We start from the raw sequence: 21,339 nt of genomic DNA, 5'->3' as shown, positions 1-21,339 counted from the left end.
CAAAAACACAAACAACCAAGAAAGACGTCATGCAGAGCACGATACTTGCAGAATCCATCCCGCTCCCAAAAAGAAGGTTGCCATGGATACATCAAATTGTGACGATCTTAATCAAAGCTTGGGTCAGTCGGATGAAAATATATTATTTTTCAGGTGAAAATTGATTTTAGAAGTTTGACCTTGTGTTAACCTTTGACCTTTTGACCTAAAAATAGTTGGGTTCCCAATTCAGTGAGGCACTATGCAATTGCTCTCTAATTCTCAATCGGAGGATGAGTAAATCGGATGAAAATTGATGATTTTAGAAGTTTGACCTTGTGTTAACCTTTGACCTTTTGACCTAAAAAATAGTTGGGTTCCCAATTCAGTGAGGCACTATGCAATTGCTCTCTAATTCTCAAGTAAATCGGATGAAAATTGATGATTTTAGAAGTTTGACCTTGTGTTAACCTTTGACCATTTGACCTAAAAATAGTTGGGTTCCCAATTCAGTGAGGCACTATGCAATTGCTCTCTAATTCTCAAGTAAATCGGATGATAATTGATGATTTTTCAGATGAAAATGTATGATTTTAGAAGTTTGACCTTGAGTTGACCTTTTACCTTTTGACCACAGAATAGTTGGTTCTCCTATTCATTGACGCAATATGCAAATCCTGTTCAACTTTCAAGTCAATCGGATGAAAAATGATGATTTTAGAAATTGTACCTCAAGATGACCTTTGACCATAACATCAATAGGCTTCTCAGTTGTGACTACCACTACAACCTGGTAAAGTTTCATGGTGATCAGTTTAGGATTGTGACCTGTAAGCAATTGACAGACAGACAGACAAAGTCGACCGACCAATATATTTGAGAAATCTTGGATTTTGCAAGTAACAAACAGACAGGGGTGAAAACATAACCTTCGGTGGGGAAGGTAACATCTCCTTTTCAAGCATCAAAGGGAGACTTACTGGCAGATAGAAATACATGAATACAATACAAACATGTAGTTGAATGGGGATAATTAGATAGGAGAGGGAGAAAAATACAAGGGATTAGAGGGATCAGCAAGTCAGTAAAAGTAGATGAGAGTTGGGGTGTATTTGTGAGAAAGCACGAGATGCTGAAGGGAAGCCATCTTGGTGGATGGAGGAGAGAGGACGAGGCAACAAACACGGAGTCAGTTCCAAAGATGACAAAATAGAGAGATTGAGGAATGAATGTGAGCATCCATGTTAGGGTTGAAGAGGGATATCAGGTGTGCGTTTCGGGAAGAACACGTGTGGCCAGGTGGGAAAGGGGGGGACGGTTAGTGTGGCTGAATTGAGGGAAGAGAGGATGGGTGTAGCAAGATGAGAAACAAGGTGATAGAAAACCTGTCTGTGTTGGGTATCACACCTTGGGACAACTTCTCTTGCCAGGAAATGCCAATAATATGGAAGGGTGCTTGGTAAGAACCATGCAGGAAACCACCTTTTGTTTAAGTTATCATTCATTTTATGGATAATTTGCCGCCACAACTACGTAGCTACCTACTCGAGTCGATTTGTTTCTGTCATTTGGGACTTTTGAAAGAAGATGTTTTCTATTTCTCTGTATCGTTCATGGAGTCTTTCTTGATATGACTATAATTGAAATATGTTGTTGCTCTTTGACTCTATACCTATACTGTATTATATATTGTGCTGAAGGAGCTGTGCTCCTACGCGAGTTGAAAGGATTGACGCGACAAAAGACGGGAATTCATCCGAGTTTCTTTATTCAGCAAAACCAAACTCGGGTACTCTGAAAAGCCCGTTTATCGGGCAGCAATATATATATATGCAATCAAACACGGCGAGAGTGGGCGTGCCCGGGCAGCCTGGGCGAGCCCGGGAAAGGCAAGTCTGGACATGCCCGGGAAAGGCGAGACTGAGCGTCTCCGGGCGGTCTGGGCGAGCCCGGGTTAAGGCAAGTCTGGACATGCCCGGCAAAGGTGAGACTGGGCGTCTCCGGGCGGTCTGGGCGTGCCCGGGAAAGGCGAGTCTGGACATGCCTGGGAAAGGCTAGACTGAGCGTCTCCGGGCGGTCTGGGCGAGCCCGGTACAGTGATCGCTCCCTGGTTGCGTCTTCGGCAGGTGTAAGGCGATTGTGTATGCTCAGCAGCAACCGCTACAGTGCAATATGGGAATGAGTGGGGGGGTCCATAGTTAGATTGTGGTTGGTGTAGTGTGGCCCATGTGATTCAGGTAGCATCAATTTACTCTTGCAAACAGGGCAAATGGCAGAGTAAGTCATCTTGTTATTTGGCTTGGAAGAAAAAACGTCCGAGGCGTTTGGATTCCCAATCAATTCTGTTTATTCAAACAGCAACCGTGAAAACCCACTCGTCCTTAATCCTGCTCACCCAGTACCGGAAATCCCTCAATCAACCATAACTCAAGCATATTTACAAATTGTCTAATCAAAGGCAAGATGATGCCGCTACAGCAAAGCATGAAGCTTAGGAGGCAGCGTATGTAATTTATAGACAATATAGCTAGGATAAGATTTATGTGTACAAACCTCTTCTTAATATGTGGGACCAGGTGAAGACCTCCGGCCACAAAAGGGCTAAATGGAAGAGCTTTGCGCTTCAATGGACAAATCACAATCTGTTTAGCCAGTGCGAGCAATCAATGTCGGCGAGGTGGGAAGTAGTGCATGTATGCAGAACCTGCCGACAACACCGGACTGTAACAAACAGACTTCCAGCTGCAGGAACATTCTGGATGGCGGGCGGGGAACGCTGTGATCGGGTGCTGCCCCATCCCGAGCAGCGCCCAACGAGCTGTGGATTGTCCTGGGAATGGAAGGAAGAAAATAATAAGGTGCATGTGTGCTCTGGGCTTGGTCTCACCATCTGTTTCGCTGGCTCTTCTCACTGCTCTTCCTCTCCCTGGCTCTTCGTCTGGTTGGGACTCCGTCTCTCTGTCCACCTTCGTGCTCCCGTTTGAGCATTGCGGCATTGGGAAGTCCTCGCCTGCTTTCTCCTTTGTTTCATAAGAGTGGTGTGTGGTGCCATAAAGTAGTTAGGTTTATCAATTTCATTGTACATACGTTTTGTGTGTCCCATCATCCCTTATTTGTGTCTGTCGCCTCACCTGTTTTGTTCCGTGAAGCCCTATCATCTTGTCAACCCTCTACCCGTATTCCTTTTGGTAATAAAGGCCATTTTATTTATGAAGGAACATTTTCCTGGCTACTGCTTCACAAGCTCTCCGTTGCCAAATTCGGCTTTCCATTGGGTGACCTTGAGGAGTAAGTTGTAACATCCGAATGCAGTTCATAGCAATTTAAATTGAATACAGTTTAGTTTATAACCTTTCGGCTTTTCACGAGATCAAATATCTCGGTGCGGAAGAATATCATGTTTGCAAGCTTCCGAAACGACATTTCATAGTCCGGTCATGGAATATAGGGCCTGAGCACGAATCCCATCCTGTCGACAATTATGGGTATCAGATTCGTCCCGACGTCTCCAAGGAAAATTTTTAAATCAAATTTTAGTGCAAAAAGGGTGATTACCTGTCGAAATTTAAAAAAATACTCGTAATTTTTATTTTCCAGTCAAGTGCATGAGGAAACTTGAATAAAATGGCGAACGTTCATAAGGGGGCAGACAGTGAGGAACATGTGGTAGGAGGCGAGCTGGGGCAGGGTTAGGGAAGTGAATAAGGTTGGAGCCTCACCCACTCTTGACGACATGTGGAGCCCCTTTACACCAGGCTCCATAACCTCTTCCCTGGAACCCTTGTCTCAAAAAAGCAATTGCTGCAAAGGTTCTGACCAATCAGGGGTGACTGCTACACATTCACCCTGTTTAAGCATCCATTACAGGACACAGTTTGCAAGGATTTAGGTAGCCAAGAAATTTGCTTTTAACAGGTAAAAACATACATCTGGCTTAAGACCTTGCTCGGTGTTGGTGTACTTTTACATATCAACTCCAGAGGTCCGTGCAAAAAGGGCGATGTCAACCTTTACAATGTTGTCGACTTTCTCGGGAAGACAATAATTCCCCCCTGTGTAGGTTGCACCATATAGGCTGTCATATTGACCAAGCGGAACTTTTGCATCTGAATTCCAACACGATCAGCTGGTATGCCCCACATTAGATTTTCCGAACCCATTAATATGCCCCAGCCGATGCAGTCAAAACACACAGCTCCAAGCAAAGGTACCAATGTATTATTTTTAGCTGCGACGAGAAGCTCTATGAGAGGACCGCGTTGTTGTTCTTGTTGTTGGGGTGCCTTTTTGAATAGCGCATGCGCATACACTCGGACGTGCGTTGGTATGAGGTAAGAACATCGCGGACTAAAATCGCGATTTGTTTGAAGAAACCAGAATAAATTTAGCAACAAAGACAACATGAATGTTTTCATATCAATCTCGTTTCACAGAACTTGACACAAATTAGGTGTAATTATTGAATACCGCATGCACATACACTCAGATGTGCGTTGGTATAAGGTAAGAACATCGTGGACTAAAATCGCGATTTGTTTGAAGAAACCAGAATAAATTTAGCTGAAAGACAAAAAGACGCGAGTGCATGCGTATAATTTAACGACTGGTCGAATTTGGTAGCACATATTGCAACGGATATCCTCATGATTCTACACGTCGCAGCTGGTGACCACACTGTGGTCATTTTTCTCTTGTTCTGTGACAAAAAAAAGAAACAAACAAAATTTTATTTGTGTACTGTATGTATGTATGTATATATGTACATTGTTAGTGTTCGGACAGGAATCCCACTCCTGAACACCGAATATGTTACGGTCCAGGGTTCGGGTTTACTACGAGGGGGTTAACTCCCGTTCCCTCCCGAAATTACCTGACCTGCAGCTGCCGCGCACGAATAACTTCGTACTTAGCAGGTTGTGAATCAGCAACTATGAATGCCGATTGGTCTGTCGCGCGATAGCTTACCTGTACCACGTGACAATCCCAATCGGGGAACACACCGTACCCTCCGGATGGCCTACACCAATTTAGATGGCTGAGCGAAAACCGTTGGTAACCGCCGGGATAATGCTAATGTCGTTACGGCCGATGTTAACCTGGGTGCGAGCAATGGTGGATCAATGGAGGAAAAGACTTTCACGGACAGAGAGAAAGGAAGCGTTTAACAATTTGATTTATTTACAAATATATACAGTGTAGTTATTCAATAGGAAAGAAAAATGGTCGAGAAGCAGGAACTTAGCTTATTCTACGCCTTATTACGATTACTACAAATAAACACCACATGGGCCCAGCACACTTTCACGGAGGAGGGGAGGGGAACGAACAAGCGAACATAGGAAACCTGATAGAACAACGGCTACGATGCTCCGGATGCCTCTCCTCGCAATGCCCCCGCGCCGTTGTCGCCACTGAGCAGCACGAACAGGTTATATTATGACAATCCCAGCACGGAAAGGCAGAGTGAGGTCGATCGTCAGCATGGCAGAGTGACCCAGGCCAAGAGAGGAGCACACGTGCTAGATCAACAATCCAGGTCCCAAGAGTGGAGCACACGTGCACAGTGAACCCAGCAGAGTGAGACAGGCCTGGAGTTGACAAAGAGACAGGCCCAGATGGTAGCAATCTTGCAGGCAAATGCTGAGTGCACAAGAGACAGGCCCAGAGTGGAATAATGCAGGTGTAAAGGCCTGTGAGAGGAAGACCAGCCAAGAGCAAAATGTTCACGTACTGTTACGTGCTCCACACCGACCCTCTGGTCACGGTGTACCTCCGAGCCCTGAGAGGAGTCATGGCAGAAAAGTGTGTTATCCTGTGTCAAAAATCAATGGTGAAACCACACCAATTGTTACCAACAAACAAATATTGTATTAAAAATCACACAAGAATAACAATACAACAATAATAGCAATCAAAAGTACAATCAATGTATATCTTATGATGGTACCATCAGCTAGTATAAGGTAGCTCACTGTGCTCCAAGTGAGTGAAAAAAGAACATTTCCCAATGTCTCTATATTCCCGTCTTCAAGCTCAAAGTTGATCCCCTCCAGCAATCGTCAGAGCAAGGTCGAATCGAAACCAGAATCCCGTTCAGATGACGGTCCCAGTCACGCCGCCGAAACTGCACAAAGGCGTACGCGGCCAAAGCAGCGCAAAGAGTCACGCGGCCCAAAGCTGCGTAAAAGCGCACTCAAGGCGACTGGGAAATCACACAATCTGGTATGGATGTTTTACAGCTCCAAATCGGCGAACCTCAGGTTTGCCTTCAAAATCCGCGTTGCACACACACATCCCAGATAGACGTCTATAAAAAAAAAAGAAAAAAGTTTTACACATCCCAGATAGACGTCTGAATGGTGAAAATGGCTGATGCGAAGCAAAGACCTTTCGCGATGAGCAAAGCACGCGAGTCAAAATGGCCGACGGCTCGTTCTCGAGACGCAACGACCCGACGATGATTCCTTGGAATCCAACGCCAAACCTGACACGCAGGTTGATCAGTCACAGTGATAACAAATCAATCGCAGGAATCCCTTTTCCCAGGAAACCCAAAGTTCACTCGTGACTCTTGCTCGACAACGTTCGATCCAGACCGCAAAGCAACCAGCTTCTTTTCCGACTTTTTTTTTTTTTTTTGTGTACAGAGTCGAGGCTCGTGAAAGAGCTAACATTTATCAAACAAACAAATCAAACAAACAAGCAAACAAAGTATATAAAAAGGGGAGCGGTCGACAAGATGGGGAGAGAAGGGGAGGAAGCACACGAACACAACATTTGAGAGCAGGGACATCGGGAGATGTTTTTGGAGGGAGAGGGCCTGGGGGGAGGCAGGATAGGTATAAAACGCAAGGACACCAAGGACACCAAGGACTTCCAGGAAAGAAGTCAAAAGTCACCTCAAAAAAGTGGATTTGGGGTGAAATTAGCGGGGGTAGACTTTAATTCGCTCCGCCCTTTTTTCTCTCCTCGTCTTCTTCCGGTTTGTCGTCCGGTTCCCGATCCGGTTTCCTGTTTCTTTTAACATTAACTTTTAACTTTTGAAACTAGAAATATCTATTCCCTTTAAATGACAACAATAATAATACATGGAATCGGAAATATTTACAGTGGATGCAAACCACCACAACGGAAGTGACGAATCCGCAACCGTACTCAATGGGGTGAGAGAGAGTGGCCAGAGAGAAAATAAATGTCTTGAAAAATCCCTTTGTTCACCCTCGCTGAGGGTGGGGGGAAATCTTGGAGGTGTCCTGGCTACCTATTGGTGGAGCCCATTTAGCTCCGCCCCACAAAGTTCCCCCAAAGAGACGCATGCCCTGATTGGTGGGTTTCTGAACCTGGACATCATGGTGTGCCTTTGAGCCTGGTGCATTGTCTGGTAAATGATCCCTTATGAGAGGAGGCCCTATCTTTCCCTTTCCCCAACACATAAAGACATACTAATCCGAAATAAGGGGAAAGGGCTAAGGTAATGGTCTGCTATGAAATAACTATTCTAAGGGACCTGCATGGTGGTTGCCATTACTTTTTAGTGGTTTCCCAAAACTGTAACAATATATTTATATATATATATATATATATATACATACATATGTATTGTTGCGGTTTTGCGTATAAAGGCAACCCCCCTATAGTTAGTTACATCACAACATGTAGCCTCCTATAGTTAGTTATTTCTTATTAAATGTAAAGCATAGGCCCTTTCCAGTGTTTAGAAAGAAAACAAATAATGTGTTGAGTCAGGCAGGATGATTGTAGGCCTCGTTATGCCTCGTCGTGGGACTAGACTAGGCCCTGCAGGCCTGAAAGAGGAATAAAACCTTCCCCGAAGGAGGAACGAGAAATTCCTGGGAGGAGGAGCAGCGAACAACCAATGGGAGCTAAAGGGAAGGCATGGGGGAGTGACCAATGGGGGGCTGTCACGTCACATGACCCCCAGCGGCCAATTGAGACCCATGGAACATTCAGGAAGCGGTTGGGGTGTTATAGAAACCCGGCCCATAACACATTCTCTCTCTCTCGCTGGGCTCCTGCTATCCTGATCGGTCCTCTGGTTCCTGCTCCTGGTACGTCATCGCTCTTCGTCCCTGCCGCGATCGTCTCCGGCTGTTGGCGCCTTGGGTTGGAGCGATGCCTGGGGCTTTCGTCCACCAAGCTCATTTGCACAAGCTGCACAACCAATCCCATTCGCACGAGCTGCACGACCAAGCCCATTCACACGAGCTGCACGACCAAGCCCATCCGGGCGAGCTGCACAAAGTGGCCGCGCTTCCCTACGCATTACCCTCTTCCCCCCTTCCCCGAACGAATGAGGGCCCTTGTCTGGGAGTCTAGGTAAGGCTATTAAGATTCTTTGCTTTGTGTCCGTTCTGTACATACCTGTAAATAAATACTTTGTTTGGTATTTCCAACCTGGCCGTCGTTGTCATTTCCCATCCATTGACCTAGCATTGCCCGAATTAAAACCGCTCAATCGGATCCGATAGTGTAATGGCATGGGTCACACGGCGCACAACAGCTCGGGCATCAGGAAGAAGTGTGACTCATGCGGGGTTCAGTTCCCGTTCTCACGGCTGCGTGTGTCCGACGGTATTCGGGTTGTGACCGTTAACCCTTCCACGCGCAGCTGCGGGCTCGGCGGCTGGAGTTGCCTAGCAATCCGTCAACCACGAGTGTAGTCGTGGTCAGCGGCCTCAGTGGACCTGGAGTTCGTGGGGGAACGGGGCATAAACCCCCCTTTGTACGTCGACGAACCCGGGATCTGCAACAATATATATATATATACCTTCTCCGAGGTTGTGGCTGCGGTACGTTGACGACACATTCGTGATCATAAAGAAGGCGAATGCTGACTGTTTCCACACAAAGATAAATTCAACATGGCCAGCAATACAATTCACATGTGAAGTAGAACAGGCTGGGTCTCTACCATTCCTGGATGTACATCTTTCCAGGGACGGAAACGGCAAGCTACACATGCAGGTGTACCGTAAACCTACTAGCACAGACAAAGTATTGGATTACCGTAGTGGCCATCCCACCTGCCACAAAATAAGTTGTGTTTGCAGCTTAGTAGATCGTGCAAAAACACACTGCAGTGACTATGAACATTGCCAGATGGAAATGCTGCACGTCACTCAACTACTGCGAGAAAACCACTACCCAAATGCATTTATCAAATCTTGTCGACGTAAATCCAACTACAACAACAACCATCCAACCACACCTCCACACACGGTGGCACTTCCATACATACAACACACTTCCGAAACCACAAGCCGCATTCTACGTGAATACAACATCAACATCACCCACAAACCACAAACGTCCTTACGAGCACAGCTGTCCAAACCAAAAGACCAGGTGAACAAATTTGACAGAAAGAATGTCATCAACAACATACAATCTGAAGATTGTGAAGCCAATTGTGTGGGCCAAACATCCAAACGCTTAACCACAAGGCGAACTGAACAACAACGTGCTGTAAGACGACAAGACAGGTTGTCATTGGTTGCGACACACACACACACACACACACACACACACACACACACACACACACACACACACACACACACACACACACACACACACACACACTCTCTCATGGAATCAGACCACGATCCTTGGCACAGGATCTTTGAGAATGAACCGCGAGATTGTCGAGGCCTGGTACTCTGATAAAAACACCATCAACCGACACATCGACTTACACCCCACATACATAGCACTACGCAATCAATTACAACATCAAAAACGGCAGAGTCATTTGAATGCATGGAAGCCCTTTGATTGGCAAGGACCTGGACCAATCCATCACGTGAACCGTCCCCAACGGAACTTAATGGTTAACACCACACTCAACGCCTCTGAGGAAGAGAACTAGTTTGTTCTTGAAACGTCAGGCTATTAACCCTTTGAGTACGGGATTTTTCTTTGATAAAAATACCACCAGTACGGGATTAATTTGGCATTTTGGTACGGGAATGCAACTACGTACTGACGATCTATTTATAGGTATAGTCGATAGGGATAGTCGATGACGTGTAGTAACGTCACCCGTACACAAAACTTTTCACGGGTTGCGGCACTGGACGTCATCCGTACTCAAAGGGTTAATAAAAGAATTTATAATTATTTTACTGCTCAGTGTGCTGTCATTTACAATATATATATATATATATATATATATATATATATATATATATATGTATATATATATATATATATGTATATATATTGTTACAGACGTGGCTTGGATGTTATTTACCGAGCGGTTTTATGGTATGACCACGTCTGCACAAGTTACCCGATTGTGCCCGAACGTTGACTAATCGCGCTATGCTAGACCAATGAAGGAAAAAGAAGACACACGGCTGGAATTAATACGACACGACACCAGGGATACGGTTCTCAAAGGTTGTTATTACAATAATGCGGAAGGTTTAGATTACAGGGACAAGAGGGAAACATAGGAAGGTGGGCACTTAAACACAATCTTATATTATTCCCAACAGACGACAGATAAACGGGACAAGGCTCACTCACACGGGGTTTGATGCAAAGGACAGGCGGGTAGCGATCGCTCCAGGTGCACCTGGGCTCAGGGCAGGATCACGTACGGTCCAGTTTAAGAGATGCGGTGGAGGTATTGCAGCGCTCGAGGGGTGGCGACTTCTCTCTCCAGGCTGGGGGCGCATCTGACGTCACATCCGGCGCGGGGCCGCGTATATCCGGCGGGGAGTGACACGCCCTCGGCTCGTTAGCTCCGCCTCGTGGAATCGGCACGTTGCTTCTCATTGGGTGCGTGGGGGGGTTACTGGCTCCGCCCCTGACAAGGAGCTGACAGCCAGCCCCTTCGGGGTAACGCCGTGGAGCGTATGGTCATGGCGGGTAACCAAGCCGGTGTGAGGACGCACACTCCCCGCCCCTCTGTTGTTGTAGTCGTAGTTGTAGTTGTAATTGTTGTTGTAATTGTTGTTGTTGTTGTTGTTTGGGGAAGAAGATGGGAGGAGGTATGGGAAAGGTCCTAAACTCACTACTGATGCCATATAATCACATTCTGGTGCAACGAAGAGTCATAATTAATGGAAACGAGGCCTTAACTGACATAGATTAAGAATAACTAGGAAGATGTCCGAAAGTTGGCTACGTGTGGTGCGGTGGACCTGGGCACGACATTTAATGGGGGAATAAGGGGAAGGTCGGCTCTACTGATTGTTATTTACATGCAATGGGACTAGGGAATGGGGGATTGGGGAAAGTTGGGGAGTATTGGAGAAAATAGGGGAATATTTACAAGCGGATATGGAGGCCAAATTCCATATTCGCAACATTGCACCCTTCTCTACCCTCGGGGCGTCCCGACCCGATAAATTTTTACCTACTTTAGTGTGGCACGCAATGTAGTTCCCTCTACTATTAACTCTACCCTGAGTGCGACAGTTTTACAGATATTCACAAATGAGTAAATATGTCCCCCTGCGACGTTGCACCCTTCTCCTCACAGAAACACACCCACAGGATAACCGAATCCGGAAAGAATTCTCAAACTAAACATACAGCCGGTAGGGAGCATTATTTACACGACTACGCTGCTATTTACACTACGATCCAGGACCTGTTTTTGGAGGAACACATGCAGATGTTATGCATAGAGAGAGCGCGCTTGCCAACATCGATACACCAACCCACGAGTGCTCTGTGGCCGACGGCCTTTAATAACGTGCAGAGCACCCTGTCCCAGCATCAAAAGCACCACCCCACCGCCAATCGGTGCAGTCACCATTGTTCATTGGAATAAAAATAAACTCGACAACCCCTAACCCTGCAGGTGTCTCTTGCTCTTCTTGTGGTGCACTTGGTGGTAACTAAAAGTGGTTCACCTGTATGGCATAGGTGCCACGTTGACCCATAGGTCCATCCCCGGGTGGTGCTTGGCCGCAAACGAACTGCGGTCCATTGTGGGTGGCCACAAACATTGCGGTCCATATGGTGTATCGATCCCGGCAGCAAACAGCGAAAGTGCAGGCCCACAACTGCGCAGCCAGCACCTCTCTCTCCTCTCTCTCTACCCCAAAGCCAGATCCTTGGAGGTGGGAGACAAAAAGAAGAAACAAGTGAGTAAGGTGGTAAGGGCGCAAAAGTGCACGCAATGTAAGGTGATGCACACTGGGGGCACATGGGAACCAGGTGAGACAGGTACGTTCCTATCGTACGCCCCCCCCCCCACCAGGTAACCTACATGGCCCCTCCCTTACCCCTTACTGCATCCACAAAACACAACACTACCCATAAACATCTACTTTACAAATCGACAAACATCCCTACTGTCTTCCCCGTTCCTCCCATAAACCAAATTCGTCTTCTCTCCCTCCTAACCAATCAAATTTGCCATTTTCAACTCTCATCAAAATTTGCCATCTCCAACTGCACATCAAAATTTGCCATCACCAATTCATCATCAGTCCCTCCTAAGGAGGGAGAGATGGAATCACCCCAATGTCTCATCCACGTCGTGATGCGTCTCACAAATCCACAGCAATCTCATTTCCTGCACACAGAACAAAGAAAACACAGGTGTGGAGTCATCATCATCACCACAGGTAAGTGGCTGCGTATGGTGCGACAGGTTCTTCAATCCTAACTATTTCCTAAATGACTTTAACAACTTTACACTACCCGGGGTCTTTCTCCGGCCAAACCATTGGCCCTCTTACTCTATGGGTTCTAAAAACCAATTCCCATTGGCCAACCTGTGGTGCTTTTCAATTTGGGGTCTTACTCCCCCGATTCATCTCCCGGTGCCCTCGCACAATTTCTGGGCTGCGGCGTGTACCTCTCCCAGCGGGTCTACCCACCTGCACACCTCCACCACTGCAGTTGCCTCCGAGCTTACCTGCTCCTTACCCTAACCTAACTACCTGGGGAAGGCCCTTTGGCTCTCTCCCCACTCGGTGCCCTCTCTGGCACTGGGCTGCCCGATCCACACCCGGGACCCTCAGGCACCCACTCACAACTACCGGCTCCCAGAGCCCACCTGCGGCCTCACCTGGCCGACATCCTCACAGTGGTGGAGTGCCCAACCAACTACACACACTAACAGGCTACACGCCCAGCCATTTCCACAACACTAATGCACCCATTCACAACACCATTCTGCAACCGCACCACAAATGCCAATATCCAACCACAATTTACCTGCACCCTCTACCTAACACTTACACTACCCGCCCCGGGTACTCGTGAAAGGGGTCCACTCTTCCCCCATCCACACCTTCGCACCATGCACACCACTCCGTACCACTTACTCCAACTCTCTCCACACACCTGTACTTGCACACCTGTGCTCTCACACCTGGTGCCACCTGCACCCTTCTCTCCCCAAGCGCATTCGCGCTGATCCACAACACTCACTACTCATACACTGCTCCACACACCTGTCCAGTTGCACACCTGTGCAATCACACCTGTACAATCCTCACACACACGGCATCATCTCAGCTAACTACTCCCTTCTGAAACTTGCGCTTCCCAGTCGTCCCTTTAAACTATTGCGCTCCCACGTCATTATAATCCACACTAATCTACCTGCGTCCCCACTACAGGTATCAGTCACTAACTAAACTTAACGTTACCTAAGGTCATCTTCTCTAGATCCCTACACACAATATCCTAACCCACCCGGGCTAGTTTTCACTGCCATACACCCCATAAGCTATTGCTCCTTTGCCCCCCACATGGGAAAGGGTGGCAGGGATGCCATCCCACCACATCGGGGGTCTCTCACTACCAATTTTGCACATCAAATTTCAACAAATTAAAAATTTGCCAATCACTACCCATCATCTGCCAATCACTACTGCCAATCCCTTGCCAATCGTCAAATTTTGTTTTTCTCTAATTTTGGGTCCAAAACACTAACCTCATCACCCAGTCGACTCACTAATACCTCTCGGTGCGCCAATCCCTGTCCAAAGCCCGGCTTCGTAAAGCCAAGCAATGGATGCTGGTTGTTTTGTGCCAGCGGCTGGATGCGTCCGGCACTCGGTGCAGGGACGGGGGCTTACCCGTGCCGAGATCCCACGCACCATCTCGGCACGGAGCCATCCAATGTCCCGCCCTCGACCTGCCGGCACGTCTCACCAAAAAGTGGTCGCCATGACGACCCTTTCTATCGGGCTGCCAGCTCCGCCTAGTGGAGCACGGACGCGGCCGTTCAAAGCGAGGCCCAGCGTGGATCGCGCACGGCGGTTCTTTCGAACCCGCCGTGGCTCGGATCCCCGCTGGTGCTCGCGGCACGCGAAGCCCGGCACGCACCGAGGGCCCGCTTCGGCTAAAAGTCGCTCTAACCTCTAACCCGTTTAATGTCGATGCTTCACCTGCATGCTTACACCCCGAAGCCCGTTCCTTGCTCACACCTCCAGCCGTTTCCATGCTCCTTGTACCGTTCCTTACACACCCAGGCACACCCATTCCACTCACAGCCTTGGTCACACACCTGACCACCGAACACTTTGGCACACATCCGTTGGTAGCACACCACACCAACACACCTCTTCGCGCCCCCTCCTCTGTCACCTCCTCTGTGACAATCACAGGTGTGCCCTCATTCGCACACCCAACCACGTGCCTCACCACCAACTCCAGCGTGCATTCCCACTCACGCTCTACCATTCCAGGTGTGCATCCTTCTATTCCAGGTGTACATCCTCGCTCACCTGTCACAACTAACTCACGCTCCATGTCACTCTCACTACTTTCACCTCCATTCCTGACAGCGCACTCACCCTTACTCTTGACAGCGCACTCTTTCCCCATGCACCTGTCCATCACACACCTTTCTCGCGCACACTCTCCCGTTACACCCTCTGTAACACTCACCACAGGTGGACACTCTTCCTTACTTCTGACAGCGCACTCTTTCCTCATGCACCTGTCCGTCACACACCTTTCTCGCGCACACTCCTGCGCACACTCTCCCGTCACACCCTCTGTAACACTCACCACACCGCGCTTCCACGTGCTTCCTCGCACACGCGCTACGACCGACTCACTCTCGCCAGCACCCTCACTCCTTGGCGTGCACTTTTTCCTCACACACCCCAGAGTCGGACTTTCTCGCACACCTCCTCTTTCGCACACCAGACCTGTCGCACACTTCACCAGTGGCCTCTCACGAACACCCGGGTCTATCTCGACCCCCAAGCTTCTTAAATCCCCTGGCGCATCATACGCACGACCATATTGGTCACCACTTACACCGGGTCCTCTTCCTCTTCGCTTCTCCTCCATCACCTGCGAATCCCTCATCCGGTTAATGAGCACATCATCACGATCCAAACACAGACTTTGGACCAATTCTTTTATCTCCTCTTTTATCTCTTTGTTATCCCCTCTCCGTCGCTTCTTAATTTCGCTCACCCCTTCTTCCACTTCTTCTAATTTGTGCCTCACCTCTTTTATTCCCCGGTACGTCTCCTCAAGCTCGTCCTCCAAGGCTACCTTGACCGTTTCCATGTGCGTCCTCACCTGCCGGTCCTTCGTCTCCATTACCTCTATCACCTCGTCCAACCTCGTTGTCAGTCCCTCACGTACCATCTGACGTTGCCTCTGTGTCGCTATCAAGTCGTTTTTAATTTCTTTTTGTGTCGCCTTTAAACCTCCTAATACCGCAGTGTTCCTTTGAACCTGCTCCACTAACTCCGTTTGTCCCACCGTCAGCTGCTCCACCTCCTGCGTCAGGACCTCTATGCCCCCTTGTAACTTTACAGTCCCCTTTCTCACCTCCTTTTCCATGTGCTCCTCACAGTGCCTCACCTCCTCGCGCACTCCTCCGACCTCCTCACTCACTCCTCTTCTGATCTCCTCTCCCATCACTTGCATCTCCTGCCCAGATGCCACCCTCATCTGCTCCATTTCCTCCCTGTGAGCATCCAGTTTGGTTTCTACCCCCATTCTGACCCCCTCTATCTGCTGCCCCATTTGGTTAACTTCCCTTTCCGCTTGGTCCCTCATGTCCCTCAATTTGCCTTCCATGGTGTTTTCTAACCCCTCTAACCCTTTTTGCATCCCTTCCATTTGATTCTCTTGAGCGGCCATTCTGTTTTCTACCCCCGTTAACCCAGTTTTCACTCCCTCTATCTGATTCTCCTGGGCAGCCATTCTATTTTCTACCCCCTCTAACCCATTTCTCACCTCTTTTATCCCATTGTCTAACCCCTCAAAATTTTTGTCTAACTTCCCAATTTTCTTGTCTAACTCCTCAAAATTATTGTCTAACTTCCCAATTTTCTTGTCTAACTCCTCAAAATTATTGTCTAACTTCTCACCGGTACCCCTTGCTTCGTCCCTCATTACCCCCAATTGCTCACTCCGAGCCCTCGCTTCGTCCCTCATTACCCCCAATTGCTCACTCCGAGCCCTCGCTTCGTCCCTCATTACCCCCATTTGGTTTTCCAATCGCTCACTATTCTTTTCCATAAGGGCCGTCATTTGTATAAAAAAAAGTTCCAATCTTCCCAGCGGCGCTACTTCGGTCGCGGGCACGGTGACCAGCGAGGCGCCATTTTGCGCGCCCGCTTCTTCGTGCGTGACGGCGCTATTTTGCGAACCTGCCGCCCTCACTGCTTCGCTCTCCTCCTGTCCCTCATTTTGGTCCTGGATCGACCCTACCTCACTCTCCTTTACCGGACCCCAGCCGTCTTGACCCGCCATAGCGCGACTTTCAAAATTCGGTTTTTTATTTTATTTTCGTAAAACAATTTCAAATTTCGCCGTTATAATTTCGCGCGGGAAACGCGCTCCGAATCGATTCTACTTGTTACCAATTTGGGCCTAATAAATTTAGTCCCGGGTTCGAATTCCACTCCTCGACACCAATTGTTACAGACGTGGCTTGGATGTTATTTACCGAGCGGTTTTATGGTATGACCACGTCTGCACAAGTTACCCGATTGTGCCCGAACGTTGACTAATCGCGCTATGCTAGACCAATGAAGGAAAAAGAAGACACACGGCTGGAATTAATACGACACGACACCAGGGATACGGTTCTCAAAGGTTGTTATTACAATAATGCGGAAGGTTTAGATTACAGGGACAAGAGGGAAACATAGGAAGGTGGGCACTTAAACACAATCTTATATTATTCCCAACAGACGACAGATAAACGGGACAAGGCTCACTCACACGGGGTTTGATGCAAAGGACAGGCGGGTAGCGATCGCTCCAGGTGCACCTGGGCTCAGGGCAGGATCACGTACGGTCCAGTTTAAGAGATGCGGTGGAGGTATTGCAGCGCTCGAGGGGTGGCGACTTCTCTCTCCAGGCTGGGGGCGCATCTGACGTCACATCCGGCGCGGGGCCGCGTATATCCGGCGGGGAGTGACACGCCCTCGGCTCGTTAGCTCCGCCTCGTGGAATCGGCACGTTGCTTCTCATTGGGTGCGTGGGGGGGTTACTGGCTCCGCCCCTGACAAGGAGCTGACAGCCAGCCCCTTCGGGGTAACGCCGTGGAGCGTATGGTCATGGCGGGTAACCGAGCCGGTGTGAGGACGCACACTCCCCGCCCCTCTGTTGTTGTAGTCGTAGTTGTAGTTGTAATTGTTGTTGTAATTGTTGTTGTTGTTGTTGTTTGGGGAAGAAGATGGGAGGAGGTATGGGAAAGGTCCTAAACTCACTACTGATGCCATATAATCACATTCTGGTGCAACGAAGAGTCATAATTAATGGAAACGAGGCCTTAACTGACATAGATTAAGAATAACTAGGAAGATGTCCGAAAGTTGGCTACGTGTGGTGCGGTGGACCTGGGCACGACATTTAATGGGGGAATAAGGGGAAGGTCGGCTCTACTGATTGTTATTTACATGCAATGGGACTAGGGAATGGGGGATTGGGGAAAGTTGGGGAGTATTGGAGAAAATAGGGGAATATTTACAAGCGGATATGGAGGCCAAATTCCATATTCGCAACAATATATATATATATATATATATATATATATATATATATATATATATATATATAGTTATGGATTTTTGGGTAGAGTGACATATAGATTCAGGTAGATTTGTATAGGTAGATGCTCCGATGATCGGGGGTAGGAAGAACCATTTCGATGTACATAAGTAGAGGACCTGTTTAGCCCGGATCTCGGATTAAGCTCGTATATTTGTGGTCATACAAGGATGGCCTTGTGTTAACTAGAGTAGGGATTATGTTAATTCCCCTGTTCGTGAGTCCTTGTGATTTATCCTTCGGCCCATATGGCAACGCACTAGACATGTAGAGCAGGAAAGGCCCATTAGCACCACACATACTAATTAAATTCCCCCCACAATAAAACTCACCGGAAGTGCAGGCAGGAAGCACCCACGCATTGCGCCAACATGGCGATAAAACATAGCACAGGCATGCCGGGAGCCACACCCAGAAGGACTCGCTATTGGGCAGGAGTTGATCAACCAGAGTAAGGAAGGACTTGTGATTGGCCAGGGGCGGAGCAAGAAGCGACCCGCTGATTGGTGGAAGGAAGCGACGCACTGATTGGCCACCGACCGATGGCATGAGAGAGAAGTGACATGGTCATTGGTGGAGAACTGAGCCTGTGGTGTTGGCCGGCAAGGATTGGTGGAGAGAGGCGGAGGACGTCACGAAGGATTGATAAAAAGTGGAGAGAGACCGACATTTTCCTCTTTTGTTCTGGACCTTCCCTCTTGCCCTGGACTTGCCCTCTCTCCTGCTTGTCCCTCACACCTTCCTCCACCATCGACTCTCTCCTCTTGGTTCCGGACTCTGGTGGAAGACAGTTGAGCGAGCATGAAGAGTTGGGTTCTCCGTGCGAGCGACGGGCGTACCAGCACGGTTTGCCGCTGCAGTGTGACGAGGTGTGACGAGGTGTGACGAGTGTGACGAGGATCTCTTTATGTCCAGTGAGGCCTGGCAGCATGCGAACGAGGTGGACTGAGGCCTACTTCCAAAATGGTCTGAGGCAACCTGGGGTACTTTATTAGGTGAGAGCTGATTGGTTATTCTGTCCATTCACATATGAGAGATGTGGGTGGGTCTGTCATTACAGCTGTGGAGGCACTTACATGCACGGTACAAGCATTGTCAACTGTGGGACCTTATGTAGAAAGGTGTGTGTCTTTCTAAATATAGTCCAATCAATTTAATTGGCCACAGGTGGACTCCAATGAAGTGTTAGAGACATCTCAAGGATGATCAAAGGAAATTGGATGTACCTGAGCTCAATTTGGAGTGTCATTGCAAAGTAGTCCAAGACATTTCAGCTTTTTATTTTTAATTACTTTGTAAAATTTTCTAAAACGAAATTCCACTTTGACATTATGGGGTATTATATATAGACCAGTGATAATATATGTCAAGTTAATCCATTTTAAATGCAGGCTGTCAAACAAAATGTGAAAAAGTCAAGGGGTGTGAACACTTTCTGAAGGCACTGTATGTAGGTAATGCACCAAGAAAGGACATTGCCCGATGTATTTTATCACTGTGAGTACCTGCCCCGCGATTTAAGGCCACCTTGAAAATGTGGTCTGCCTAGGATAGGTCATATCAGACATGGTAAGACTGGACCAACCATACATAATTTGGGGTTAAGCTTAATGATCTCTTTATGTTCAATAGGCTAGATGTCCCCAACGCCTGGGTACAGCTTGGCAGATTAATACAGTATTTGAGTAAAACAAAGGTAATAAAGAGGAAGTGATGTATTCATGTGCCACAGCATCCCCCGCTGTTGGTTCACATCATCTCTGGGGTCCCAGTTATACCACTGATTGATGCAGTGCCCCCAGAGATTGGGGCAGGAATTTAGAATTTGGTCAGGTTACCGACACACAACAGCCTACTCTTTTCAAAAGGTTCTGTGAGATCTTTAATGTTCACCAAGGAATGTTTGCAGACGGGAAAGAGGAAATTATTTTGATTCTTAAGTTAGAAAGTCAGAGCTTTTGAAACTGAATTTCCTTACATTTCAAAGGTTCAATGTTAACAGGCCGTTGACATGTTTCGATGTGATCTTAGTCTTTCCTTGCACCTACGAGGATCTTTTCTTGCACAAATTACTCGTACAAAACCACAACGTGATAAGGATGTTGCTGATGTACGTACACATAATTTTCTTCATTATATACACCTGGTGTTGGCTTAGCGGTTAGGGTGCCGGCTTGGGATCCTAGGGGGTTGACTCAGCCAGGGGGGTTGACGCAGCCTGTCACCCTTCCGAGGTCGGCAAATTGAGTACCAGTTCACTGGTAATTCCCTGTGTGTCGCGAGAGGAGACTAACAGGGTTGGTGACAGGAAGGGCATCCGGCCATAAAAAATTGCCTCAAAAAGGGGACCAAGGTGCCCCGAAAAAGGCCAACCCCTGCTCTGCGGGGAAAAATGGCCTCTAAAGGTGGTTCCTCATACACCAATACACCATGCTTCTTTTTCCTTTGTCCTATTTCACAAAGCTTTCTCCAGATGTGACAAACCAACCGTGTGTATACATTATCACTTGTTAATTAATTTTTCACACGTTTTTGCCGATATTCACTGAATTCCAAGAACCTCACACTTGAATGCTCCTCTTTCCTTAAAATATATTGAATGTTTAATTTTGGTGGTAAATGTTTCCACCCCGATTCCCCCACTCCCCTTGTCATTACCTCAAACACGCAAAGCAAAAAGCAGGGGTTAAGTAAATGACATTTGAAGAAAGACAGACAGACAGACAGACAGACAGACAGACCGAGTCAACCAGTTTATGATCGGGGAACAACTTAATTTAAATTTTATGTTTTATTTTGAACATGAATCGGAAAACGAACCGACAGTTTAGCAGTACTTTGGCTTTGAATTTGTCCCGATCGTGCATGAGCAGAGAGGAGCGAGATCATTTTTACGGCGTAGCCCGTAGGGCAAAGTTGTCGAGAACAGTGTTTGTCTGTCCCTATGTATGTGTCCCTCACAAATGTACACCAATCGGAGCTGAGGATCTGGTCACATGACAGGGGTGATGTGATGTGATTACGTCTGTGATGTCATTACGGCGTACGACGACTGACCACACACCGCCATTTTGATTTATATGCCGTTCAGGCCGAACATATCGTTGAACCTGTCATACATCACAATCGCCATGCTCTACCTTTACGTTTTTCATTCAGTGTGCGACACAAACAAACCGATTGTTAAAATGATCATCAAATATCGAAAGCATCGGTGTTACGGGTCTTCCATCAACATAGTGTGTATAGGCCTTAGGCCTCATGCCTTCATGCCTCACCCTCAGGCCACTTCAGACAAATTAAGCCCAGGTTTCTTAATACAGTAGTGTCATTTTC

At 47.7% G+C, this 21,339-nt stretch overlaps 1 protein-coding gene across 1 annotated transcript in view; it reads left to right on the top strand.

The window, feature by feature from the left end:
- LOC137436340 (E3 ubiquitin-protein ligase Trim36-like) overlaps positions 1 to 21,339 on the top strand; it is a 98,476-nt gene that overhangs the window by 1,078 nt on the left and 76,059 nt on the right. The window lies entirely within an intron of this gene.

The sequence above is a fragment of the Myxine glutinosa genome, chromosome 11 (assembly GCF_964187855.1).
Source record: "Myxine glutinosa chromosome 11, kmMyxGlut1.1, whole genome shotgun sequence".
Lineage (NCBI taxonomy): Eukaryota > Metazoa > Chordata > Myxini > Myxiniformes > Myxinidae > Myxine > Myxine glutinosa.
The sequence above is the reverse complement of the archived record's forward strand: the minus strand, read 5'-3'. Positions and strand labels throughout refer to the sequence as shown.